Source organism: Phascolarctos cinereus, unplaced genomic scaffold (genome assembly GCF_003287225.1).
Source record: "Phascolarctos cinereus isolate Bilbo 61053 unplaced genomic scaffold, phaCin_HiC Scaffold_4;HRSCAF=312, whole genome shotgun sequence".
In the NCBI taxonomy this organism is placed as follows: Eukaryota; Metazoa; Chordata; class Mammalia; order Diprotodontia; family Phascolarctidae; genus Phascolarctos; species Phascolarctos cinereus.
The window spans coordinates 363151589-363178353 of record NW_027555847.1 but is presented as its reverse complement, the minus strand read 5'-3'; the positions used below and the strand labels follow the sequence as shown (position 1 = coordinate 363178353).

The 26765-nt window shown below is 38.6% G+C and overlaps 1 protein-coding gene and 1 pseudogene across 2 annotated transcripts in view; one reads left to right on the top strand and one right to left on the bottom strand.

Annotated features, from left to right (window-relative positions):
* The window catches only part of NEDD4L (NEDD4 like E3 ubiquitin protein ligase), a 453729-nt gene that overhangs the window by 139302 nt on the left and 287662 nt on the right, over positions 1-26765 (top strand). The gene's annotated exons all lie outside the window — the stretch shown is intronic.
* Positions 3672-3771, bottom strand: LOC144457249 (U6 spliceosomal RNA; annotated as a pseudogene).

The window sequence follows — 26765 nt, the reverse complement described above, 5'->3', positions numbered from 1 at the left end:
TGTTTGGCGTTTTCCTTGTTCAAGTCGTTTGGTTAGCATATGGTAGCATATGCCATGGTTTTAAGCTCAATCCTGCCCTGCATGGGCCACCAGCTTTTGGGAGGCATCATGGTACAGTGAAAAATGTGTTGAATTTGGAATGTGAAGACTTGACTGGGTTTGAATATCTTTGACTTAGTACCTATGTAATATTGGGCAAGATATTTAATATCTCTAAGTTTTAGTTTCCTCATTTATAAAATTTAGAAATTGGAGTAGATAGATGGTGTCTGAGGTCCCTTTGTTCTCTTAACCCAATATGATGATATAATTCCTTTTTTCTAAAAAGAAACTATTAGGATGAATTTATCTCAAAGATTGAACTTTCTGTGATTTCATGTTAATAGAGAATATTTTTGTGAAAAAAAGCCTAAATGATTAAATTGTATGTTATGTCTGTCCTACTCTGTTATACATTCTTGTTTGATTAAGCTTACCCCTGATTCCATCCTACTAGGCATCGTCATTCCACTGTTGGCAGCTACACCAAGTATAGGGATTGGGGAAGGAATATTAGAGAAAGGGAGTTCTCTTCTATAAGACTTTCTTTTTGGGTATTGTTGTTGTTGTTCAGTCACTTCAGCCCTTCATGATCCCATTTGGGGTTTTCGTGGCAAAGAGGCTGGAGTGGTTTGCCATTTCCTTCTCTATTGTATCGCGTGGAGTCATTTTCCTCATTCTGATGCTGATTGTAGTGACTAAAATGACATCACACATTTAAACTCAGAAAACAGGTATGAATAATGGACAGACTTAATTTGATTTTTTTATTCTAAAGTTTCAAAGTTAAGCAAAAATAAGACCTCATTAGACCTTGGGCTCCTAGAGAAGATACACTGTTTTTGTTTTCTGTACATCATGCTAGGAATTTATTCATCCCTTATTTATGAAGCATCTATAAGAGCCACCCACTTACCCCCTTCCTCATTAAAAGATTATGCCTTGTTTTGCTGTGGGGAGAAGGTGGATGGCACTTTTCCCCTCCCTGTAAGTATACATCTCTGATTTTACAATGGAACCCTGAAGTAAATTGGATTCATTTGGCACAGGTATATTGTGTGGTTAACTGTAATGCAACGTTTTTTGGTGAGGGCACAGACCTGTGATTCCATTAAATATGGAGAATTCTCTATATAGAATCTGCCTCCATTGATGTTGATTGGCAACCTTGGCATATTGAGAGAGACTCAGTGGCTTTTCCATGATCACGAAGCCAATATGTTGAAGAGGCAGAACTTGAACCCAGATCTTTCTGATTGTAAGACCAGTTCTCTATCAATTACATTATGTCCTGTCTCAATGGAATATATCTGTCCCAGAAAATGAAGGATATCTATTGAATATAGAAAAATGGATAAATTACCCTACATAGCTGTAGAATGTTTCCATATGTATACTATACACAGTGACATGTGCAGCAGATTCATTCAGAGAAATTCACTTGCCTTTACTCATGTCTGGCCCCATCTTCTCTTGATTTGACTCATATTAAGAATCATTGGAACCTTTGGCAGAGGAGTGGGAATAAGGCAGGTAAGTAGGAATTGGGACACAAATTTCACTGTTGGTGGAGTGAATAACTCTGGAGAACAATTTGGAATTATGCCCAAAGGGCAATCAAACTATGCATACGCTTTGATCCAGTAATACCACAACCAGGTCTATATCACAAAGAGATCATAAAAAAGGGAAAGGGACCTACCTGTACAAAAATATTTATAGCAACACTTTTTGTGGTGGCAAAGAATTGGAAATTGTGGGGATGCCCATCAGTTGGGGAATGGTTGAAGAAATTGTGGTATGTGAAATATAATGGAATACTATTATGCTATAAGGCATGTAGGAGGAGCATATAGAAATTCAAGATCAGGACCATGGTGTCTTGTGGAAGTTAGCTTTGAGACTGGGCCGTTTGATAAGTGGAGAAAGGCTTAGTGCTTTGATGATAATCCTGTTATAAACAATTTGATACTGAGTTGCTGTACTATATATGGACAGATGGTCTTAAAGTGTTAAATCTGGGCGTTGTATCACAAGAAGAGGGATGGGAATCTGGGAGTGGGACAGAAAGGTACTCAATAGGCATGGGAGGGACTGGACCCAGGATATGTTGTGAAATGGTGTCATAAACCAGGCAGGTAGGCTGGCAGTAAGTTTATAGGTACTCAAGGAGATAAAGTTAATGCCTTTGACTTGCCCATCAGAAATCATGTGAACAATTAAAATAATAAGACATTAGTAACAAAAGAGACCTTGAAACTAAGCCATAAATGACTAAGAGATTAGACTGTTATAGAAAGAACAAAATAATGATGTGGAGCTCCAAAGGCCCCTTTTTATGTCTGACTGGTGGAAAATGATGGTCATCTCAGTAATGGTGTTTGCTTAGGTGAATCAATTAGGAATTTAACTGGATTTTCCTCTTTAATATTGAGGGATTGTGATGAAGAATCCTACATTATTCAAATAATTGCCCATATTCTCTTCTTGACCTTTTCTGAAGATTTTTACCTTTCATTTTAACTGGAGCAAATGTTTTATTATTAAATTTGGGGAAAAGAAGAAAGGCAGATAATAATGAGATAAAAGAATGAAATAGTTGTACGTGTCTCTTTGAAAGTTTCCTTTAAAAAAAAATACATAGGCTCATGGGATCATAGCTTTAGAGCTGGAAAGGACTTAAAGTCTGACACCTCATTTTACAGATGATGGTAGTGAAGCCTTAAGAGGTTAGGTGACATGCCCAAGGTCGCATAGCCAGTGAGTGTCAGAATATTTTTGTCCTGTTGTTTAGACCTGGTTGACAACCTTGACTTTCTTTGTTTTCAGCATAAGATATTGCCATTCAGAACTTGGAGAGAAGTGTATACACAATGCTGGTGTTATTTCTAAAGTGAATTTGCCCAATGGGATAGTTTTGAGGTTTTAGAAACTGCTTTACCTTGAAGGATTTGGGGGCCTGAGTTCTAATTTTTTCATGTGATTCTACTTCCTATGTGACTTTAGACAAATCATTTCACTTCCCTGATACTCAGTTTCCTTATAAGTATAATGAAAGGGTTAGATCAGATGCTGTCTTTCAGTTCTGCCTGTAATCTTATTAGATCAGATGAGGAAGAAGGAGGTTTAATTCTTACCTTCACAAAAACCAACACATTTCCTTTAAAAATACTTTGAATGGTATTACATTTTCCCAAGGTACATAGACTATCTGCCATGATTTTCTCATTTATAGTATCATAGGACTTGGAACTGGAAGAGACCACGGAGATCATCTAGCCCCAAGGACCCATTTGTTTATATAGCTGAGAGCTAGAGCTTAAGATATTGACACACCTAAGTTAAAGAAGCCTATTTGTTAATAGTAGAATTTGGTTCAGTCTGTGTCTCTTGATTCATTGTACATTTTACTAAACTAAAATCTAAGGTAGTTTCTGCTGATAAATAGGTCATGTCTTCCAACAATGTCTTACTCTACAGATACTTCTGAAAACCTGGCATGTCTTCCATGTTATCAAATATGCACTACCATGCCAAGAAGTACAGAGATATGTGTCACATTTTCCCCTTTCCCTCTCCAAAAGTAAAGTCTTGACTTAGAAGCAGACACCATGACTTCAACCCTTCTCAGCCAAAATATGGAACACTTCACAAATTTGCTTGTCATCTTAGCACAGAGGCCATGCTAATCTCTGTATTGTTCCAAGTTTAGTACATCTGCTGCCGAAGCAAGCACGGTAGTTTCTGTATATATATGTTCTGTCTCCCTAGTTGGGCTGTAGATTCTTGGACTGCAGAGAACATATGTGTTTTTTATTTTTTTTGAATTTTTCACCTTCCCACCACTGTCCCTCCTCCTCCTACTCCAACAGTATAGTATAATGTAATACTCACTTATCTGGAGATTATTTGTTGAACTCAGCCATATGAAAGTAAGCAAGCAACTGAGTTGCTTTGGTGAAATTACCACTGTTGTGGAATCTTCATCTTCTCATTTGTAAAATGAGAGGATAGCTCTGTATAATTTCTTAGCTCCTTCAAGCTTTCAGACCTATGTGACATTCAAAACCCATACACTTAACTGATAAGAGAACTACTTAGAGCCCATTTACTCTTATTTTAAAACGTATAGTTGTAATAAATAGGCTCTCCTAGGCTATAGCAGAATAGAAGCTGTTGTTCCCACTGAAAAATCATTACAAAAAGTTATGTAAAAGACATTTTTCTACTTAGGAGAAACTAATTTTTTTTTCTAAAAATAAGCAAATAATACCCTCAATCCTTAGGGCAACAACACAAGTTAAAGAGAACCAGCCATTTTGGAAAACAGTTTGGAAGTATGGCCAGCAGATTACCAAGATGTGCAAGTCCTTCGACCCAGCCATACAGCTACTATATCTATAGCCCAAAGAAATCAAAGAAAAGAGGAAAAGGTTCTATATGTACAGGAATATTTATAGCAATTCCTTTTGTTGAGGACCTAAGTGGTGTAACACATAAAGCACTGGATTTGGAGTCAGGAAGACCCGTGTTCAAATCTTGCTGTAGTCATTTACTGGCTGTTTGCCTCTGAGCAAGTCACTTAATCTCTCTCAGCCTCAGTTGTTATCATCTGTAAAATGGGACTATGTCACAGAGTTGTTGTGAAAATCAAATGAAATAATTTATATAGACTGTTTTGCAAACCTTAAAGCACTCTAGAAATCTTAACTATTATTTTGTTTCTTTGTAGGCCCTAATTGGATGCTAACAGGGTGTCCTCTTCTTAACTAATGGCTAAACCAATTGTGGTATATGAATGAAATGGAATATTATTGTGCCATAAGAAATAATGAAATGGACAATTTCATAAGGACATGGGAAGACTTCTGAATTTACTCTGCAAAGTGAGAACTAGGATAACAATTTACAGGAGAACATTATAGATAAAAACCAATTTTGAAAGACTTTAGCACTCTGATTAACACAATGATAAACCATGAGTTCAAAAGAATGAAGATGAAACACCCCATTCACCTCCTAGCAGAGAAAGAGAAATGATGGATCTCTACACTGAGACATACATTTTCAGATGTTACTAATGTGGAAATTTATTTTGGTCAACTAAGTCATTAAAATGCTCTTAGTGGAAGATAGGGACAGTGGGACAATTTTTTAAAAAAATATTTGTTCTTTGAAAAATAGAAAAACACCCTCCCATACCTCCAAGAGTAGATATTTTGATTGACAAATGTGAAAAAAAAATTGCTTTTCAGGGCAGATGAGGGGACCAAAAGAAATGGGTTGCTTTCACTTACTTCTCTCCTGTAATATTGTATTTAATAAGACACAAAGTTCAGAGACCTCACCGTCACAAGAGATCTACCCCCTACTGCCCTGCACCACCAACTTGTCTTCTCTGTAACACCAAACCCATGAACCAGTTCTGAAGTTTGATGTTAAAATTTTTTGGTGAGGGGGATCTCCAAGAGATGCTTTCCCATCATTCTTCTTGAGCAGCTCTTTCCAAAGTTTTGGGATGCAGGAGGGGGAATAAAAAGCTTAACAATGAGGTCCATATCTCTAAGAGACAAAGAGCAGGTGGTGATGCAATGAGTCAGTGGGAATAAGGAAAGCAAAACCTACTTTACCTTACTTTATACCCCCAGCAGGGATTTCCATCATGGACAGATCTGGAACTAGAAATTCCTTGTCTAGGTCAAGAAAAAAGTCACTTGGGAAATGTTGGGGCAGAGGTAGAGGTACCCCAGGGCATGAGGTTTTGCAGGAGGAGAAGCCCTGCCAGGGATACTGGATGCAGCTGTTTGGGAGGCCAATACAGGGGGAAGGAGTGTGCCCAGTTAGAAGATTCCTATTTTAATTATTGTTAAACCAGGGGCAGAGGTGGCGCAGTGGATAGAGTGCTGAGCTTGGAGTCAGGAAGACTCTTCTTCCCGAGTTAAAATCTGGCCTCAGATATTTGCTAGTTGTGTGACTCTGGACAAGTCACTTAACCCTATTTGCCTTAGTTTTCTCATCTGTAAAATGAACTAGAGAAGGAAATGGCAAACCACTTCAGTATCTTTGCCAAGAAAACTCCAGATAGGGTCACACAACTGAAACAACTTAACAGCAAAAACCAAATGCCAAGTTAGTTGTTTTTTTTTCCCCCTCCCATCCAACAGTGTCCTCTAAACTTTGATGCCCTGTGAGCAAAGCCCTAGATAACATTCTGAGCACGTGTATTTTCCAGCCTTTATGTGTGTCATCCATAGGAAAGCAATTGCTACCGATTTTGCTTCTGGTAGGAACGCTTAAGCTTTATCTATAACAGTAAGAACTTGATTATAGGCTGCCTTCAGGTTTGATATAAGTCAGATATTTGGGGAAAGCGTGGTCTGTATTTGGATTGATATAATACAAGGAAGTTGTTTCTAGATGCCTGCATACTGCTAACAGCTCAGACTGATGATGATAGTTGACTGCCTGATGGGGGATGGATGGATAGGGAGAGAGAAGAAAAAGGCAGAAAAAGAACTTGGAAAGCTTGGCAGGCAGGAGCCACGCAGTGTAGGACATTACTGTACTATGTATAGCACAGCATATAGTGTGTATTGTAGTGGAGGGCAAACTGTTTCCTTTACTGGTTCCTTGAGGTTTCAGTGTGCTATGGTACTGGACAATACTCGTCTCCCTCCCTTCTCCTTTGTCCTGCCAAGACTTTAATGCTTTCTCTCTTTTCTTTCCTTGCTCTTTCCCCTCCCTTTTACACACACTCAATCTCTACCCTCCCCTTTTGGCCTTTCTCTGTGATCCCCGCGTGTCTATTTTGGGTTCATTCGCTAAAAAACAAAACAAAAATCTGCTCACACCTTTTGTTTTTAACATGTTCATCTCTGGGTAGATTTTCTTCCACTATCCCCATAGAATTTTCCCTCCTCAAGAAGAAAAGCAATGAGTAAAACAAGCTGGATACAACATTCTCTATCTGTAGTCCACCACCGAGGAAGTATATTTTTCAGCATCATGTTTTTGTGATGTTGTTCTCCCTCTCCCCACCCCCAACCTATTTTATTTTTCTCTTCCAGGCCCTGCCTTGCCCCCACCCCCATTTTCCCCTTTTGTGTCTCCTAGATGGTTTTTTAAGAGCTATAATATTAAAGTGTGTTTTTTAAAGTCTCTCTCTCTGTTGGTTTGGGTTTTTTTTTTTAACCAATTGGGGTTAAGTGACCTGCCCAGGGTCACACAGCTAGTAAGTGGCAAGTACCTGAGGCAGGATTTGAACTCAGGTCCTCCTGACTCCAGAGCCAGTGCTCTATCCACTGTGCCACCTAGCTGCCCTTTAAGTCTCTCTTAAAAAAAGTGGACTTGTGACTTCATCTATTTGGGGAGTTCCAGAGGAGAGAAAAGGTGGTGATAGAGAAGGACAGGAAACATCAGGTTTGTTAGGTGCCTTTGCCAATTAGAAATAACCCTGTGACCTTCAGGAACCTAGAAATCGTAGCCCAAGATTTACACATCCTTACTAGCAAAGCTGTGAAGTGACTTGAATCATATTGTGCAAGGTAGAAGCTAGGTCCAAGACTATCAAAATAATGGTACTATTATTGTGGAAGGTGAAATTCAGTTCTTTATAAAAGTGAGATTGTCAAAAAATGAATGAGTCTAGAGCCCTTTTTTTTTAAAGAAAAGAATTTCCTATTGACAATGCTATTGCTTTGCATTTTCTCAATAGATAGGCTGCATTTTTAATCTTTTATCAAACAAAATTCCATAGATTCAAAGACCTACTGCAGACAACTTAATTAATATTCTATTCTGAGAGCCAGGAGCCAATGTTGGGGGTATAAGGTTGAGGGGGAGTGGATTTTTAAAACAGATGCAATTGCTAACATATATTCCTTGGTGAAAAACATCTTGAGAACGACCCATGAAAAATAGAGAAATTTAGAGTCAGGACTGCCATTTGTGTTTGACCTTGAGCAGTCAGCCATTAAGGTCTGGTTCCACAGAGCTGTTGTAACCATTAGGTTACCCATCTGGGGACTGTGGCATCTTTGGTGTTCCATCCTTTTTCAGTCTGTTCAGTGCTATGCACTTAAAAAAAGATACCAATGCAATATCATTCATATGATACTAACTTCTAATACTGCAAGTTGAATACAGTTGATAAAACATTGTTGTCTTGTAGGAAAATAATTATTCCCACTATATTGTGTAAAAAGGATTATTAATTGCTATAAATAATTTTAAATTAGTATGTGTGAATAGAGGAAACACTTATAATTTAAGATATGGTAGTGTATTCCACTTAAAAACATGGTGATTTGTTTTTCTTTTAATAAATCTTCCTCTCCCTTTAAATTTATTGCTCTATAGCAAGAAATGTTTTTGTAATGAGGAATATATGTTTTAAACACTCATTAAAGCTGCAGAAAGAATTCACACTCCTATTGTGTAACATCAGCACTAGGGATATAAAACACACCTAACCCATAAATGATGAGGCGCTACCATTTTCCTTCTAGCATATAGAGGACGTCAGAATGGGTGATAAATGCGCCTCAAAGGTTGTTTGTATTTTTGTCTTTTGGTGACATAGGTAAGTTAATATGTGCCCTCTATAAAGAAGTCATGATTATTTAAAATCCTCATTCATATTCTTATTCTGTAGCACTCATATTTGTAGCAGAAAGCCCCAGAAAATGTTGAATTGAATACTCATTTTTTTTCCCTAGTCTGAACTAATAGTAAGAGTTGAGGTTACATATTGATGCATGTGTTGCTGCTTTGGCTGCCCCTCAGTTTTATTGTTGCTCAGTCAGTCACCTGAATCCTTCAAAAGATAGATGATTTCATCATTGTGGAGTATTTCCTCACAAGGCAGGTATTGCAGATTTTGCTGATCTCTGCCTTAGTAGACTTTCGCCCATAGCTGGAGTCAAGCAGGATCTGCCTTGAGACAACCTTCTGGTGATAACCTAGACATGTCTGAAGATAGTATCCTGTCACTGGGCCCATGCTTGAAGGCCTTCCAGCTTGGTACCACCTGCCAGAGATTTTGCTTGTGGGCATGGTCTTAGAGAATTCAGAATCACTTCCAAGGCAGTGATGAAATCAGAAGACTTTAGTGGAGAGAGCAGTTCGTGGCTTATGAAATGTTCAAAATCCATTTTGTTATTTGGAAAACAAACAACTAGATTTCTTGCTTAGAGTAGGATATTAGTATGGCATAGACTTGCAGCGCTTCTTAAACTGTGGGTTGCGACCCTACAAAAATTTGGCAGCAGTAAAAGGTTTCTGAATGTGCAATGACCAAAATTTAATTCAAAATCAAATGTGTAACGAATGCCAGGTGTTCCTGGCAATGCTTACCCGTATTACATCGGCAACTTCACTGCAGCCTTGGTTCTGAACAGAGAGCATGAGCACTTGGCACTGCACATGCCCTCAGGCCATGCAGCTAATGCTGTGAAATGGGAAAAGGGGTCACCAGTGGAAAAAGTTTAAGAAGCCCTGGAGAAGAAAGGTTAGAGGATCTTAGAGTCAGAGGACCTGGGTTCAAATCTAACTTCTGAATCTTACTAACCTATGTGACCTCCATGATCCACTATTCTCTTCATAAGACACTCGGTCTTCTGACTCCAGGCATTTTCACTGATGGCCCCCCCATTCTGGAATGTTCTCTCTCCTCATCTCTGATTCCTTGTTTCCTTCAGGTCCCAGCTAAAATCCCATCTTCTACAGGAAAGCTTTCCTAATTTATCCTGTACATAACTTGTTTTTACATAAGTTGTTTGCATGTTGTCTCCTCTATTTGACTGTGAGCTTGAGAGCAGAGATGTTTTACCTTTCTTTTTATTTTATGTGATTAGCACACAGTAAATGCTTAATAAATGTTTATTGTCTAACCGACCTAGTACCCTCATTTATGAAAGAAGGAGTTAGATTGGCTGATCTCTGAGGTTCCTTTCGGCTTCAGACCTATGATCTTTTGATCCTCAGATATTATCCTATGAAAGCGTGCTATATTCATTTGTTAGAAGAAACCTGGAGCAGTGAATTGGGCTTAAGTAAATTTAGAACAGTGATAATTAAAAACTGTCCAGAGCATATAGTCAATTAAAGAGTTTTATCTCCCTAAATGTTTATTAACTTGCTGTGATGTTAGCTTATTTTCCTTTGTCTTGCTTTCTGTGGCCATAAGTATGTTTGTGAAGCTATAGACTTAGAAGTAAGAAGAGACGAGTGACCAGATCAATTACCTTGGGTCCTCTGGCTCTCTAGCACCAGACGTGGTGCTCCCACCATGAGTCTTCAGATAGTAATAATTTTATCTTTTCCCTCCACTGAAATCACCACAGAGTGATTTAAAAAAAATATCACTCTCACCTTAATAAAGTTCTTTAAAGAGAAAGAACTATAAAGTACCCTTTAACTCTGAAATGGCATGCCTTTCCATTGTGTTATGTATGAGGGAATTGGAGCTCCCTCTGGTGGCCAAATCATCAGGTGCATTTTTGTTTATTGGTACTCAAATCTGATGACTGGATAGTAACTGATTTTAGTCATTTTTTAATTCAGATATTTATTTTGGGAGGGATTCTGGTTTATATTGTTGTGGAAAGAACGGCTCATTCTATATGAGTGCTAATGCATTTTTGTTGATGAAGATGCTAATCCTTATTTGTTGTTCTTCAGTCACTTAATGACCTGGTGGACCATACTGTCCTTGGGGTTTTCTTTTCTTTTCTTTTTCTTTTTGCTAGGCAATTGGGACTAAGTGACTTGCCTAAGGTCACACAGCTAGTAAGTGTCATGTGTTGTGTGTCTGAGGCCGGATTTGAACTCAGATCCTCCTGACTCCAAGGCTGGAACCCTATCCACTGTGCCGCCTAGCTGCCCTTATCCTTGGGGTTTTCTTGGCAAATATACTGGAGTGGTTTGCCATTTCCTTCTCCATTGGATTAAGGCAGCAGAGGCTAAGTGATATGCCTAAGGTCACATAACTAGTAAGTATCTAAGCCTGGATTTGATCTCAGGTCTTCATGACCCTATGCCCAGTACCCTATCCACTGTGCCACCTACTGGCTCCTGCCACTTTTTATAAGTTACTTTTAATACTACTACCACCACGCCCAGAAACCTCTTCAATAACAAAAACATCAAAGCATAATGCAATATTGATTTGGTGTTGGACAAAGATGAAATTCTTCATTAGAATTGTACCAATTTTCAGCTAAATCCATGATCCAGAAAAATCTTGATTAACTATAATGATTGGCTAAATTTATTAATATTAAGTTTATTAAAATTTTCAAACATATGCTTTGGTTCAAAAAATCAACTTAAATATAGTGTGGAGGAGATTTAGGTTTTGTTACAAAGATAAATGCAATATGAGTTAACCATGTGACATGGCCACCAAGGAAGCTAATGTCATCCTAGTTTACATGAAAAACAAAATGGCATTTAAAACAAGATAGATCATAGCTCTGTTACATTCCGTTCTGGTCAGGTCACATATGGAGTATTTCACCATTTTAGAAAATCACGGGCAAGCTGGAGTATGTTCAGAAGACTTAAGAAAGTGATGGCAAAAATGTTAGTAATGCAGGTTAAACTTATAAGCATGTACATCTTTTTGGGCCAGAGAGCTGGTTGTTAAACATATACCAGCCACATCCCTGTGTATATATTTATATCCTTGCACACATATAGGGCTTCCAGGATGATAACAATTAAAAAAAAAAGAAATTGCATTTAACTCTTTCTATGCAAATAGAGGGGAAGATGAGCATGAATAATTCAGTAGTCATGTTTTGGTTTTGGAACGACTTCGATACTCTTATCCATGAATATTTATATTTCAGATATTCTGGAAATCCATAACACTTCAAACAAAATAAGACATAATGCATCTTAAATAAATGAGGAGGCACTATAGAAGATCACAAGCTTATATCTCCATTTCAGATTCCATCCTGTAATTAATCCCTTGCTGGAAATAGATAATATCATCATTCAAGTGGATAATAAGCACTAATACATGCTGACCCACCCCTTCTAAGTTTGCTAGTTCTTTGGCACAAATTACAGAGTTAGATAAGGTATAATTATTGTTGTTACAATTAGCTCAAATTTATATATGGGTTTTTAGAGTCACAAAATGTTTTATAGCCATGGCATTTGATTCTCACAACTGTCCTATGGAGGAATAAAGTTATTGGTTTTTATTCCCATTTTATAGATGAGAAAACTGAGGCACAGAGTGGTTAAGTGAATTGCTTAGAGTAGTACAAGTGTTTCATGAAAGAGCCTGAGTTCTTGAACCTGGTTCTTTTGAGCCTTAAGTCTAGTATTTTTGCTGTATTACTGTTCAGGTGATGATGTTATCAATCAATCAGTGTTTATTAACCCCTCCTGTGTGCCAGGTACTCTGCTATCCATGCAAGATGCAAAGAAAAAAACTGAAATAATCCCTGTCTTCAAGTTGCTTCTATATTTACAAATATATATAAATGTAAAGTAGTTGGTGGGGGGAGGAGGGAGGTAATAGTAGCAAGGGGCATCAGGAAAGATCTCAGGAGGTGGTTCCCGAGCTGAATTATAAAGGAAGTAAAGGATTCTAAGAGGTGAAGGCGAGGAAGCATTTCAGGTTTGGGGGACAGCCCTTTCAAAGGAATAGAGATGAGAGAGAGAACTTTGTACACTGAGAAACAGACAACTTTAGAAGACTTTGAAAACCCTCTTAAAATAAGAAGTGTTTGAGTAGGGAGTCAGGACTTCATAGCATAGCAATGGTGGGAAAAAGAACCAGGAAGCAGGGTGGTTAATAAATCTAATGATTTTTAAGTAAGGTATAGTCGTTAAACATTTTGTAATTTTCTCTCTTCTTCAAGTACTAACTGGAATCCCATCTTTTACTGGAAGCCTTTCCCAACCCCTTTAATTCTAATGCCTTCCTTCTGTTGATTACAAACCTACTTCATTTTATTGTGCTTCCCTTTTTTGCCCTTTGCAGATAATGTGGTTTTTTTTTTAAACAAATTGAAGATTAGTGGCTATCTTGCATCGACCAAGTCTACCAGCACCATTTTTCCAGCAGCATGTGCTTACTTTTTGGTAATTGTCGTAATATTTCAAATTTTTTCATTATTATTACATCTGTGATGATGATCTCTAATCAGTGATCATTGATATCAATATTTGTTTTGGGGCAACACAAACTGTGACCATATAAGGCAGGAACTTAATTGATAAATGTTATGTGTGTTCTGACTGCCTCTCCTTGGGCCTCCCCATTGCCTGAGGCACGGCAATACTGAAATTAGGGCAGTTAGTAACTTTATAATGGCCTCTAAGTGTTCCAGTGAAAGTTAGAGTCAATTGATAGGGCAAACTTCATTGTTCTCTTATTTTAAGAAATTGCCAAAGCCACCCCAATCTTCAGCAACCACCACCCTGCTCAGTTAGCAGCCATCAACATCCAGGGAAGACCCTCCACCAGTAAAAAGATTATGACTCACTGAAGGCACAGATGACGGTTAACATTTTTTAGAAATAAAGTATTTTTGAATTAAGATGTACATTGGTGGGTTTTTTTGGACTTAATACTGTTGCACACTTAATAGACTACAGTATAGTATAAACATAACTTTTCTGTGTACTGGGAAATTTTTTTAAAATTATGAGATTTGCTTTATTGTGATATTTGCTTCATTTCGGTCATCTGTAACTGAACCCCCAATACCTCCAAGGTTTGCCTATATTTTCTATTTTTCCTGTAAATAGGCCAGCTACTTTATGCAGTAGATAGAATGCTAGACCTGTAGTCAAGAAGACCTGAGTTCAAATTTGACCTCAGACACTTACTAGCTGTGTGACCCTGAGTAGATCGCTTAATCCTGTTTTCCTCAGTTTCCTCATTTATTAAATAAGCTGGAGAAGGAAATGGCAAACCACTCTAGTATCTTTGCCAAAAACATATAGCTTCCTTTGTCATATGTTTGCTTGCACATTGTCTCCTTCATTAGAGTGTACACTCCTTACATCCAGGGATGTCATGCCTCTTTTTGTATCCCCCACACTTGGCATAGTGCCTGGCTGCCATTAGGTGCAATGTAGCAGGTGTTTAATGAATGCTTATCTGTTGATTATTAACATTCATTTCCCACCTCTATTAGGACAAGATTAGGAAAGAAGGACTTCTTTCTTTGTTGCCTCATGAAGTTATTGATATGTTAAGCACCTGCTTTTGGAGTGGGGACTGAGGGTAGAGAGAAAGGGTGTAAAGGCATATGAAAGCAGGAATGTTTCTTAGAATCTGAAAATCATAGACCATTCAAATAGGAATGTACCTTAGGTAGCATGTAATCTAACATTCTCGTTTTATACTTGTTTTTTTCTTACCCCCTCCAAATAATTTTATTTGTGAAAGAACAATCATATTTAATACGCATCTAGTTTCTATACTGCATCTTAATAATAATAGCTAGCATTTATATAGTGCTTTAAGGTTTGCAAAGAGTTTAACAAATATCTCATACTTAAAGCAACCATGGGAGGCCTGCTATTGTTATTCCCATTTTGCAGATATGGTAACACAGAGTCACACTGAGGTTAAGTGACTTGTCCAGGATTACACAACTAGTAAGTGTCCTATGTTCTATCCACCTAGCTGCCTAACATGCATATTACTCGAGCTACAAAACCCAGAAATCTTAGCTTAAAATATGTCCAGGACATGTTCTGGGCATTTCTTCTTCTTCTTCTTCTCCTCCTCCTCCTCCTCCTCCTCCTCCTCCTTCTTCTTCTTCTTCTCCTCCTCTTCCTCCTCCTCCTCCTCCTCCTTCTCCTCCTTCTCCTCCTCCTCCTCCTTCTCCTCCTCCTTCTTCTTCTCCTCCTCCTCCTTCTTCTTCTTCTCCTTCTCCTTCTTCTCCTCCTCCTCCTCCTTCTCCTCCTCCTTCTCCTTCTCCTCCTCCTCCTCCTCCTCCTCCTCCTCCTCCTTCTTCTCCTTCTTCTTCTTCTTCTCTTCTTCTTCTTCTCCTTCTCCTTCTCCTCCTCCTCCTCCTCCTCCTCCTCCTCCTCCTCCTCCTCCTCCTCCTCCTTCTCCTCCTCCTCCTCCTCCTCCTCTCTCTCTCTCTCTGCATGTTGTTTTGATGACCTCATCAGCTCACATGAGTTTAATTATTATCTCTGTGTAGATGATTCCTAGATCTATATATCCAGTCCTAGTCTCTCAACTAAATTCCAGCCCTTCACATAGGATCACAGATACAGAACTGGAAGGATCTTGGAGGTCATCTAGTCTGAGTGCCTTATTTTACAGATAAGGAAAATGAGGTCCAGAGTATAAGAAACTTACCCAAATTCACACAGATGTAGGATTTGAACCTGTGTCCCTTGACTTTGAAGCTATGGCTTTTTCCCACTATAACCAGTTGTTTCTCAGTTCACCAGCTGCTTGTTAGACATTTTGAACTGGTGGGTGCAGTGGATAGACCACTGGGCCTTGGAATCAGGAAGACCTGAGTTCAAATCCAGCCTCAAATATTCACTACCTGTGTGATCTGGGACAAGTCACTTCTCTTCTATTTGCCTCAGTTTCCTCAATGATAAAATGGGGATAATACTAACACCTACCTCCCTGCATTGTTGTGAGAATCAAATGAGATAATATTTGTAAAGGATTTAAAAGCACAGTGGCTAGCACATAGGAGGTATTATATAAATACTAGCTATGATGATGATGATGATGTCATCCTATAGGCAGTTCAATTACAATATGTATAAAACAGAACAAGAGCACTACCATCTTTCTAGTCACTCATGTCTACAACCTTGGTGTGATCCTCAACTACTCACCAGCTCAACTGGTCTTCCTCTTCCAGCAATCCATTTCCCAACTCTGTGCCTTTCCAATGCTTGGAATATACTCTCCTCACCTTTGCCTCTCAGAATTAAGAGTTTCCTTAAAGGCTTAGCTCAAGCACTGTTTACATGAAGCCTTTCCTCATCACCTTCCCAGTTGTCTGCATTTTCCCTAAATAACCTTATATATCTATTTTGTACATTCCTCTGTATGTCCACATGTTATCTCCTCTCATTATAGTGTAAGTTACTTGTGGGAAGAGGCTATTTATTCTATGTTTTGGTATCCTCAATCTAGCACAGTAGGAGAGGTAACAAATGCTTGGTTAATTGATTGCTTGAATCAGGAAATTATGCAGGCGGAGTCAGATTTTTCCCCTGTCTTCTCTCTCTCATGTCCCTTTCACTATTAACTGACTTTCTTTTATTTTGATGGACACTCCTGGTGAGAGGGTCTGTTCTTTTATTTTGGGATATTGTTGTTGTTTGTCCTTCCTTCTCAAAGAGGACCATGACTTCAGAAAGGTGATACCATGACTTGCAAGTGAATTGGATTTAAGTGAGAGAGAGCTATGCAAAGTCACCAGCTTCACTTTCTCCTCCGGAGACATCTGGGTCCAGTGGCAAGATATAGAACAGGAGGACTGGAGATGGCCCAGGATGCAGTGGGGACATTGGCCTTTTTAAGCTAAGGTCTTTCCCAGGTCTCAGTTTGACTGTGGCAGCACCCATTCAATGATTAAGGCTAGGTAAGAAATGAGGCAAAGAATGGCCTCTTTTACCTAGTTGGGGAAAAAAAAATCAATCTGGGAGGGGAAGACCCTCAGAGTTTCTGGCCAAAATAAAAACAATGGCTATTTACATTCATTTGGAGCCATCCCCCAAAAAATGACCAAGGGGAGCATGGGCTGGGACCTATTGAAGTAGTGATAAAAGAAGATGGGCTGGTCAAATGGGAAGAGCAATCAACTGAGAGAGAGAATTTGTGGACAACCCTACACTGATATCCTTGTGGTGTCAGGTGAAAGCAAAGAAAGCCCCCAGCATGTGCTCCTGTTGGCAAACTCACTGGAAGCTGGTACATAGGCAAAGTTTGCCCAGAATTGGTAAGCCTAAATAGGTTGCTAATTCATCCCAGAGGGAATATTTACATTGATGAATTCACAGATCCATTTGAGTGTAAAGTGATGTTCCTAATTGAAGTGAGGTCATAATGCACTTGGTCTTAAGGAAGTTATTCATCAATACTGCAGGCAGATATGTGATATCCCAAAATGCTAACAAATACTTAGAGAGGAAATGAAGTACTTTGGTGTTCTTTTGAAGAAATCAGTTCATTGAAGAAAAAAAAAAGAAATCAGTTAATTGACAAGAATACGTATTTATGGTTTTTCGGTCCTTGCCCTCAAGGAACTTACATTCTAACAAGAGCCAACACACAAATAATGAGATACATACAAGTTGTATACAGAATAGAATAGCTTGCAATGGGTAATTGATCGAAGTAATAGATGGAAGGTAATCTGAGAGGGGAAGGCATTAGCAACCAGGAAGATTAGGAAAGCCCTCTTGGAGTTGATGAGATTTTAGCTGAGCATTGAAGGAAACTAAGGAAACCAAAAAGTGGAGGTGAAAGGGTAGAGCATTTTAGTCATGGAGGATAGCTATGCCAAGGCATAAAGCTGGGATACAGAAAATCTTAATCCAGCTGTAGTTAGAGGAAATACAAGTAAGCCAGTGTTGTTGAATCATAAAGTATGAATGGTACCTGGGAGAGCTAGGTAGCACCATAGTGCATAGAGAGCACTGGGCTTGGAATCAGGAATTCTAATCATCATGAGTTCAAATTTGGCTTCAGACCCTTACTAGTTGTATGACTTGGGACAAGTTATTTAACCCTGCTTGCCTCAGTTGCTCATCTGTAAAATGAACTGGAGAGGGAAATTGCAAACCACTCCAGTATCTTTACCAAGAAATCTCCAAATAGGACCACAATGAATCAGACATGACTAAAATAATTTAACAGCAACAACATGGTGGCACAATGGATAGAAACTTGGACATGTAGTCAGGAAGACATAAAATTCTAATCCAGCCTCATTCACTGTCTAACCCCTATCTCAGTTTTCTTATTTGTAAAATGGGGATAATAGCACCTACCCTGCAAGGTTGTTGTATGGGTGAGACAGTATTTATAAAGTACTTTGGAAACCTTAAATCACTATATAGATGTTACTTATCATTGTCATTACCATCATTGTTAATGAAGGAGTGTTAAATAAAAGAAAGTTGGGAAGATAGGAAGGGGCCAGGCTATGAAAACATTCTAAGTGCCAAACAGAAGAGTTTTTATTTCATTCTGGGGGTAATAGGGAGCCACTAGGACTCATTGAAAAAGGGGTGGGTTAATAGTCCAGGTGAGAAGAGATTAGGGCATAAATTAGGATAGTGGTGGTGTGATTGGAGAAAATGGGGTATGTACAAGAAATCTGAAGATAGCAAGGACAAGATTTGGTGTAGTGAGAGTGAAACGTCAAGGATGACATCTGTTGTCCACCTGTGTGCGTGGGAGGATGGTGGTACTCTTGATTATAATAGAGGAATTAGGCATGGAAAAGGGTTTGAGGGAAAGTTAATGTGATCTGTTTTTGACATGTTGAGTTCCAGATGTCTCTGGGACATCCAGTTCGAGATGGCCAAAGAGCAGTTGGCCTGTTCTTTGTAATTTTGGAACATTCACTTTTGAATTTTTTTTGTGTGGTTGTTTTTCCCATTCATATTGTAGTCACTGTGTTTGTTTCATAAAAATCCATGCTTCTCTGTGTTCGTCACATTTATAATTTCTTCGAATCAAGGTAATATTCCATTACATTCATGCACCACAGATTGCTTAGCCATTCAATTCATGAGCATCTCTTTGGTTTCCAATTCTTTGCTGTAAATATTTGGACATATGAGGATTTGTTTTCATTGGACTCCTTCAGGTATAATCGTAGTAACTAGAATCTCCAGGTCAAAGGGTAGGTATGGACATTTTAGTCCCTTTATTAGCATGATTCTAAATTGGTTTCCCAAATAGTTATAACTGATTCACAGCTCTACCAACAGTGCATTAGAATGCCTGTTTTCCCACAGCCCTTTGAACACTGATGATTGCCACTTTTTGTCATCTTTGCCAATTGACACAGCTGTTTTGATGTTCATTTCTCTTGCTGTTAGTGATTTGGAGCATTCTTTCATATGGCTTTTAATATTTTGTAATTCTTCCTTTCTGAACTGGTTGTTCATATTATTGGACTATTTATCTGTTGGGGATCGTCACACAGCATACTCCTTCTCTTCTCTGTGCCTTTGCACTAATCATCCCCCATGCCTCAAATGCCTCCTCATCTCTTAGAATCCTTTGCTTGCTTCAAGACTCAGCTCAAAAGCCACTTTCCATGAGTACTTCCTTGTGCCTTCCCAATCTCCCCACCCCCAGGTGTTAGTTCCTTCTCCTATAAGATTACCTCCCATCTATTTATCTTGGATAGATAGATAGATAGATAGATAGATAGATAGATAGATAGATAGATAGATAGATAGATGATCTCTACCATTATTTGAATGTGCTGTTTTTACTTTTTCTTCATGTCCCCAGTGCCCAGCACAGTGCCAGCCACACAGTAAGTACTTAATAAATGCCTGTTGACCAGTTTCAGGGCATGCCTTCCCATACACCATGGCCACAACAGTAAACAAAAATTGCTACCTTGAAAGGCTCTGAAGACAGGATTCATTTCCTTGAGTCAATATTTGAAATTAGCAAGCAAAGTAGAGTGGCATTCATGTTGTTTGGAGATTTTGGCCAGAGAGCTTAGTGCCCTAGTTTTATTTCAGTAGCTCAGTTTGATAGAAAAAGGTAGCAGTTTGTTCTCCAGTGAGGTAGTCCTTCAGTATCCAAGCTTTGTGTTTCTGGAAATCTAACCTTTAAGTGTCAGAAGAAATGCTTTTAATTTCTTCCCTGGAAACCTTCCATCTACTCATATTAGTATCAGAGATTCTCAGGCTGTTCCAAAACAAGAGCACCTCTTAGCTGCTTGGCACACATGCTCACTGAGGCACCAGGGGTTAGCTCTGCCATAATGCATGGCAGCTGATATAAATGCCACTGTCAGTACATAGGTTATTTGTACCTGTATCCAGCCATCCAGATGTATACAGAGCCTTTCTTTTTAGTATGCCTAGCATTTTATTTATGGAAATTTTAAAGGTAGAAGTTGGAAATGGAATTTAAAAAGAACCCAGAAGGTAGAGTTATAGGGCCAGGTAGGTATTGGGGAAAGCATGGTGGAATTTTCTATAGGATGTGACTATTCCATTTATATACCCTCATCCCCATAGATTTTTATCTTTCACCCTACAGTGTTCTATCTCCCTGCCTTCCTGTCCCTTTTGTTCTCTAAGAGAGTCTAAATTAAATCTTAACTCATTGATTGAGCATTTTTAAGTTTAAACATCAATGTTCTGCTGTTCCATAGGGTTTCTTTCGGATTGAGTATAATGGGATGGTTTAATGGGATCTGAGTGAGAAGGCTTCTGGAAGAGATGGGTTTTTAACTGGGGCTTAGTGGACGAGGAGCAGTTTGAGTAGATGATTCTTGTCTTAAGGAGTAACAATTGACTCAAGTAGATGGAAATTGAGAGTGGTACTTCTAGGCAGAGTAGGGAAAAATGATAGATAAGAGTTCCTTGAAATTTTCCAGTGATAACTTGGTCTACTAGATAGCTGTAAGCTAGAGCAAGGTTTTGAGGATGGGTAGTATTTAGATAATCATAGAGAGAGAAGGGATGGTATTTGAGGCTAAGTGAGCATAGGCAGGAAGGGCAGCTAGGTAGCACAGTGGATATAATGCCTATTCTGGAGTCAGGAAGACTCATCTCCCTGAGTTCGCCCTCAAACATTCACTAGCTATGTGACCCTGGGTGAGTCACTTAACCCTTTTTACCTCAGTTTCCTCATCTGTAAAATGAGCTGAAGAAGGAAATGTCAAACCATGCCAGTATCTTCACCAAGAAAACCCCAAATGGAGTCAGGAAGAGTCAGACACAACTGAAGAACAACACAACAGAGCATAGGCAGGAGTAGGGACATTGGTGTATTGAACAGTGTTGTATTTGGAGTCATGATCCATGTTCAGATGTCATTGTGGGACATATACTAGATATTCTACCATAGGCAAATCATTTAGCAACTTTGGAGCCTCAGTTTCCTCATCTGTAAAATGCAGTCATATTTGTACTATCTACCTCACAGAGTTATTGTCTGGAAGGCATTCCTTATGAATGACATGCTAAATATTTTGAAATGGGGACTGTTTAGGAATTTCATGATTGTTGTTGTTGCCATTGCATCCTCCAGCTTATTTTACAGGTGAGGAAACTGAGGCAAATAGGGCTAAGTGACTTGCCTAGGGTCACAGAACTAGTAAGTGTCTGAGGCAAAATTTGACCTCAGGAAGAGGAGTCTTCCTGACTCCAGGCCTAGCACTCTGTGCACTATGGCGCCACCTAGCTGTTCTTCATTCTAATTCTACTGTCTACCAAATTCAATCTACTTCTGTAGACCCATTTCAGGAAGAGATGATCAGTTTTTGTTTTTTGTTTTTTTTAATTCTAAAGAGTAGTACTTTCTTTGGGCAGAATGGTTGCCCCAGTCTTAGCCTCCAGCTTAAATGCCCAGGCCCTTCTAGAGTAAGTGAATATAGAGTTGAGGCAGGAAGAAAAGAAAGGTGGCTGATTAGTTGAATTGACCTATGTTTCTCTTGCTCAATTAGGAATTTCTTTTAAGAATAGACAGGAATTGAAGACTCACCTACCAACAATTCAGAGACCCATATATTTCATCCACTTAGTAGACTTATTGAAATTTTTTAATGAGTTTAAATCTGAAAGGGTCCTCAGAGGCTGTCCTCAGTTTATACATACAGATAAGACCCTAAGAGTTGTAGCATATAGGTAGTAAGTATCAGAACTAGGATTTAAACCCAGATCCTCTAATTTCAAACCAAATGCTCTTTCCACTCAACCATGCTTGCCCAGGCTAGTGGGATAGGCCCAACTTTCTCTTGGAGGGGAGGGGTACACCACATACATGTTGCTCAAATATGGACAAAACATTTCTCAGTTATATTTTGGAACTCCAATGCCAGTCCAACATTGTTTAATGGCCTTGAAGAAAGATTTTTCTTTTACTGTCAAAAAAAATGGGATTTTGTCCAACTATGGGTTGAAGTAGATTTCTACAAAGCTCTTTTCTGGTTCTGAATGTCTGGGAGTCTACAAAAGGCTCGTCTTAGGCGCCTAAGTTTAGATTTGCAAGGGGCTGTGATCTAGTCTAACCTGGTATCACAGATGAAGGAATTGAGACCCAGAAAGGTGAAAAAAAAAAAAGAAGAAGAAAAGAAAGGTGAAGTGAATTGCCCAGAGTCAACCCAGGTCTTCCAGTGTCAAGTCCAGAATTGTTTCCCGTGCACCATTTTTCTTTTGTCCTAAATCCTTAAGGTAAAGAATTCCTGCAAAGGATAATTATTAAAATCTCTTGAGTCAATGGTGCCCTTTCATTTTCTATCTCATCATGCTCTTTATAGTGAAAGTTGCCATTTCATGAGGTTATTCAGGAAGTGAAAGAAGAATATGGTAGATTCTGTTGCTAGATTGGTGCTAGATAAATTTGAAGTGACCACTAAGGAGTGGGAATTAAGGAAAAAAGGAGGGAAGCAACTTAGTGTGTCTTGAAACCAAGAAAAAAAATAGGGCTGTTGTGGGGAGTTACCTGGTTAAAAAATATATGTATTTATTTTAGAACTTTGTAAGCCAAGAGAATAGTGCAGCTATATGGCACAGTAGATAGAGTGCCAGGTCTGAAGTCAGAGAGACCTATCTTTGTGAGTTCAAATGTGGCCTCAGATACTTACTAGCTGTATAATCTTGGGCAAGTCACTTAACCCTGTTTGCCTCTATTCCTCATCTGTAAAATGAGCTGCGGAACAAAATGTCAAACCACTTAAGAATCTTTGCCAAGAAAACCCTGAAAGGGGTCAGTCAGGAAGAGAGTTGGACATGACTGAAATGGCTGAACAACAACAGACTAAGAGAGTAGTAAGAAGAAAGTTGAAATGGATTTAAGTTCAATAAACTTCATTATTGCCAATTGTTCTTTATTCCTTATTTTCCAATGTAGACAATTAACTAATTGGGACCACTTGTTTTCCCCTGTCTCTAAAGGGAGGCACAAAAGGGGAGATTTTATGTAAGTGCTATTAAATAATATTTTCAAGCAAATGGTATTAAAGTCAGTAGTCCTTGAAGATAGTGCCTGGGGAAAAAATGTACTTTAATAGTCATTAGTGAGTTCCTATTAGGCTGATAAAAGCCTGTCAGCCTGAGACACTGAATCAGAGAACATTATTATATTTTTAAAAGAAGCTGTAATGATGCCCTTAGTTTTGACACCACAGCCATTTCCAGACTTTTTTTCCCTTCTCCACTCCCTGTCTTACTTAGCAAAGAAAAATAGCTAGGCAAAACCAGGTGATCTATTGACCACATCTGAAATCATTTATCACTTTTTGCTGCGAAACATATGGTGTCATCATCTGTTCTCAAACAAAGAAATTGTTCGCAATTAATCTCATCTTAGCTATCTTATTTTAGCAATAATTTCATTTACATTTTTATAGTTATGGTATATTTTGTTTACCTGGTTCACTCTTATGAATTCTTATAAGTCTTCCCATGTATCCCTGAATTCCTTAGCCATCTTTTTTTAAAGTATAATAAACTGCTACCTCATTCTTATACCATAATTTGATTATCTGGTCCCCAACCAATAGGCATCAATGTTGGGTAACATCTTCTGTTCAAAAAAGATTCCCACACTTTATGTGAAAATAACTTTTGAAGTCCCTAAACACGAGACATTGTTATGCTCACCATTCATTTCAGTTGTCATTAGTTGAAAACTTTCTATTTGTACTAATGTAGCTGTCAATATCTACTTTATTGAAATTTAACCAGCAAAATGATTTCTATTTCATTGGTGATGGAGAGGATATCCATGCTTACAGGAGGGTGCTTTGCTATTCTAGTGAAGTTGTTTCTGCTTATTTGAAAGTGGAACCCTCACCTATTTCAAACCTCAATCCTACAGTGGATTTGTCACCTTCTCCTTTTTTCTTACATTTTCTTTGAGGGAGTGGGGGGAGGGTAAATTACACTAGTAGTGTAATCATGGAAACTTCCATGGAGTAATTGAGATTTGAGAAGAATCTTGGTGGACAGAGTAAGATAATTTGATAGATATGTAATATAATATTGCTTAAAATGTAAAAACTAGTGTGGGGAAACAGGCAAAAAATTGTAGCCTGCCAAAAGTATAGACTTAATGATGTCATTGGGAGAGGCAGTAGGGTGTCATGAAATTAACACTAGTTGTAGAATTTTGACCACCACTTTATTGCCTCTAGACCTCAATTTCATTATCTCTGAAATGAAGGGGTTAGACTAACTTACCTCCAAGTTCCCTATAGTCCTTAGACTAGAATGAAGCAACCTTGAGCTATTTCCATTAAACTATACAATGATCATTCCCATGTTCTTTCACAGTAGGGATGATATGAGTATATGTTTTGTTTTGTTTTGCTTTTTTTAGTGAGGCAATTGGGGTTAAGTGGCTTGCTCAGGGTCACACAGCTAGTACGTGTCAAGTGTCTGAGGTCAGATTTGAACTCGGGTCCTCCTGACCCAAGGCCGGAGCTCTATCCACTGCATTATCTAACTGTGCCTGTATGAGTATATGTTAATAAGAATCCTAAGATCTTAAAACCGAAAAGGACTTCTATAATCTAGCCCAAGCAAATCATTTTATAGATGAGGAAACTGGCATTAGAGAGAGTTGAAGGGACTTGACCAAAGCTCTGTAGTTTGTTAGTACTAGAGCTAGCAGTTTGACCTAAGATTTCGACTCATAATCACTGACCACTGATCTTTTCATTGTTACCACACTGTCCCATGTTAATAAATATTTATACTTACATTCATGGAATCATAGATTTAGAACTGGAAGGACCCCATTGTCCACCCTATTTTTTTTTCTGTTGTTGTTACTACTAAGCTTTCCTTCCTTCTTAAGGATCTATGGATATTAGCTACTCTTCTGGTTGATAGTATTTTTGCATTTCTTTTAATTACATCTGATTTTAGACAGATATTTTCCCATGAAAACCTTTATGTGACTATTTTTCATAAACACAACTGCAAATAGGACCTTAACCAAATGAACAAGACAGTCTTTGTTGCTGCATGGACTATTAGGAGTATGAAAAAGAATGTTACACTTGGAGTCAGGAATCTGGGCTTAAATTCTGCCTCAGAAATAAGCTGTATGGTGACAGGAAAGTCAAACTCTCAGTGGCTCAGTTTCCTCATCTATAAGATGGGGATAATATTCATACCACCTCCCTCACAAGATTGTTTTGAGGAAGTGTTTTGCAAACCTTACAACACTACATAAATAAAAGGCATTGTTATTAACTCTTTATCAGTTGTGACATGTATGTAATGAAACAACCCAAACAAGTAACAGGTTAAGATGACTATAGCAGGTGGGCAGAAGGAAAGATGGGAGCAATGATTTGGGGGCAGATGGGATGAGACAGGATACTCTAGCATCATTATGCCGTTCTTAACTTGACCATCTAATTTGATCTTACTTTTCCCTTGATGGTATTTTTTCCTTTAAATACCAAATATAATCTTAGTTGTTGTTGTTGTGGAACATGATTTTCTTCTCAGTGGAATTAAAGGGGGAATAGAAATGTGGGTTTCCTAGAGAACCAGAAAGGGACTTCATCACCAATAAGACTGGTACTGGCCAATTAGAAAGGAAATGATATGCTCTCTGAGAAGGGTTCAACTGTGAATTCTTTCTTCTTTTCCTAATTCTTACATCAGTTGAGGACATGGTCACCTATGAAAAAACAGAGTGTATTTGTATTTCAGGATCTGAAAGTGGGGGTTGTTTAGGGATTTGTGGGCACTCAATAAATGCTAGTCACTCACATTCAGCTGTGTTGTATAATTTTTAAAAACTGTGCTAATTGTAAACTAAGCTTCCTGGTATCTGTTTACATTGCTTCCCAGCAAGAGGGCCCATCTGAACTTCCTCTAAACTACAAACTCCCACTGTGAGAAATGAGCATCTTTTTTATTGAGCAGGGATATGGAAACGGGGATGATGTAAACTGTAAAGAGCTCTAGGGAACCATGTAATCTCTCATGAGAACTCACAGTGGGCCACCTAAATTTCACTAGCTTCATGTGAACTGTCATTAGAAACTGAATCAGTTGCCCTCTGAATGGACCTTGGAGTGAATGTGTTCCAAAACCTCATTTTCTTCCTTCCTTCCCTTCCATCCCTTCCTTCCCTCCCTTCTTCCCATCCATCCTTCCTTTTTCTTTCTCTCTCTTCCTCTCTTTTCTCTCTCTTTCTCTCTTCCTTTCTTCTCCCTGCTCTGTCCCTCAGCCTCCCTCCCTCCTTGGAGCCCAATAAATAGCATTCTAGCATTACAGTGATATTGATAACCTCTGTGGTATTGTAATAGAGAAGGCAAGAGCAAATACATTATTTTTCTTCATAAGGAGCTTATAGAAATGCACAGAAAATGGAGCAAACACAAACATGACAGAAACATATTAAATTAATACAACTTTTGCAGATGAAGTGTGGTACTTTAGGGCACAAATTTTCTGGACAAGAATGAAGTTAACTCCTGAGAACACTGTAGTAGGGAACAGGGAAAGGAAGAAGTGAGCCAAGATTTGGCGATAAACAG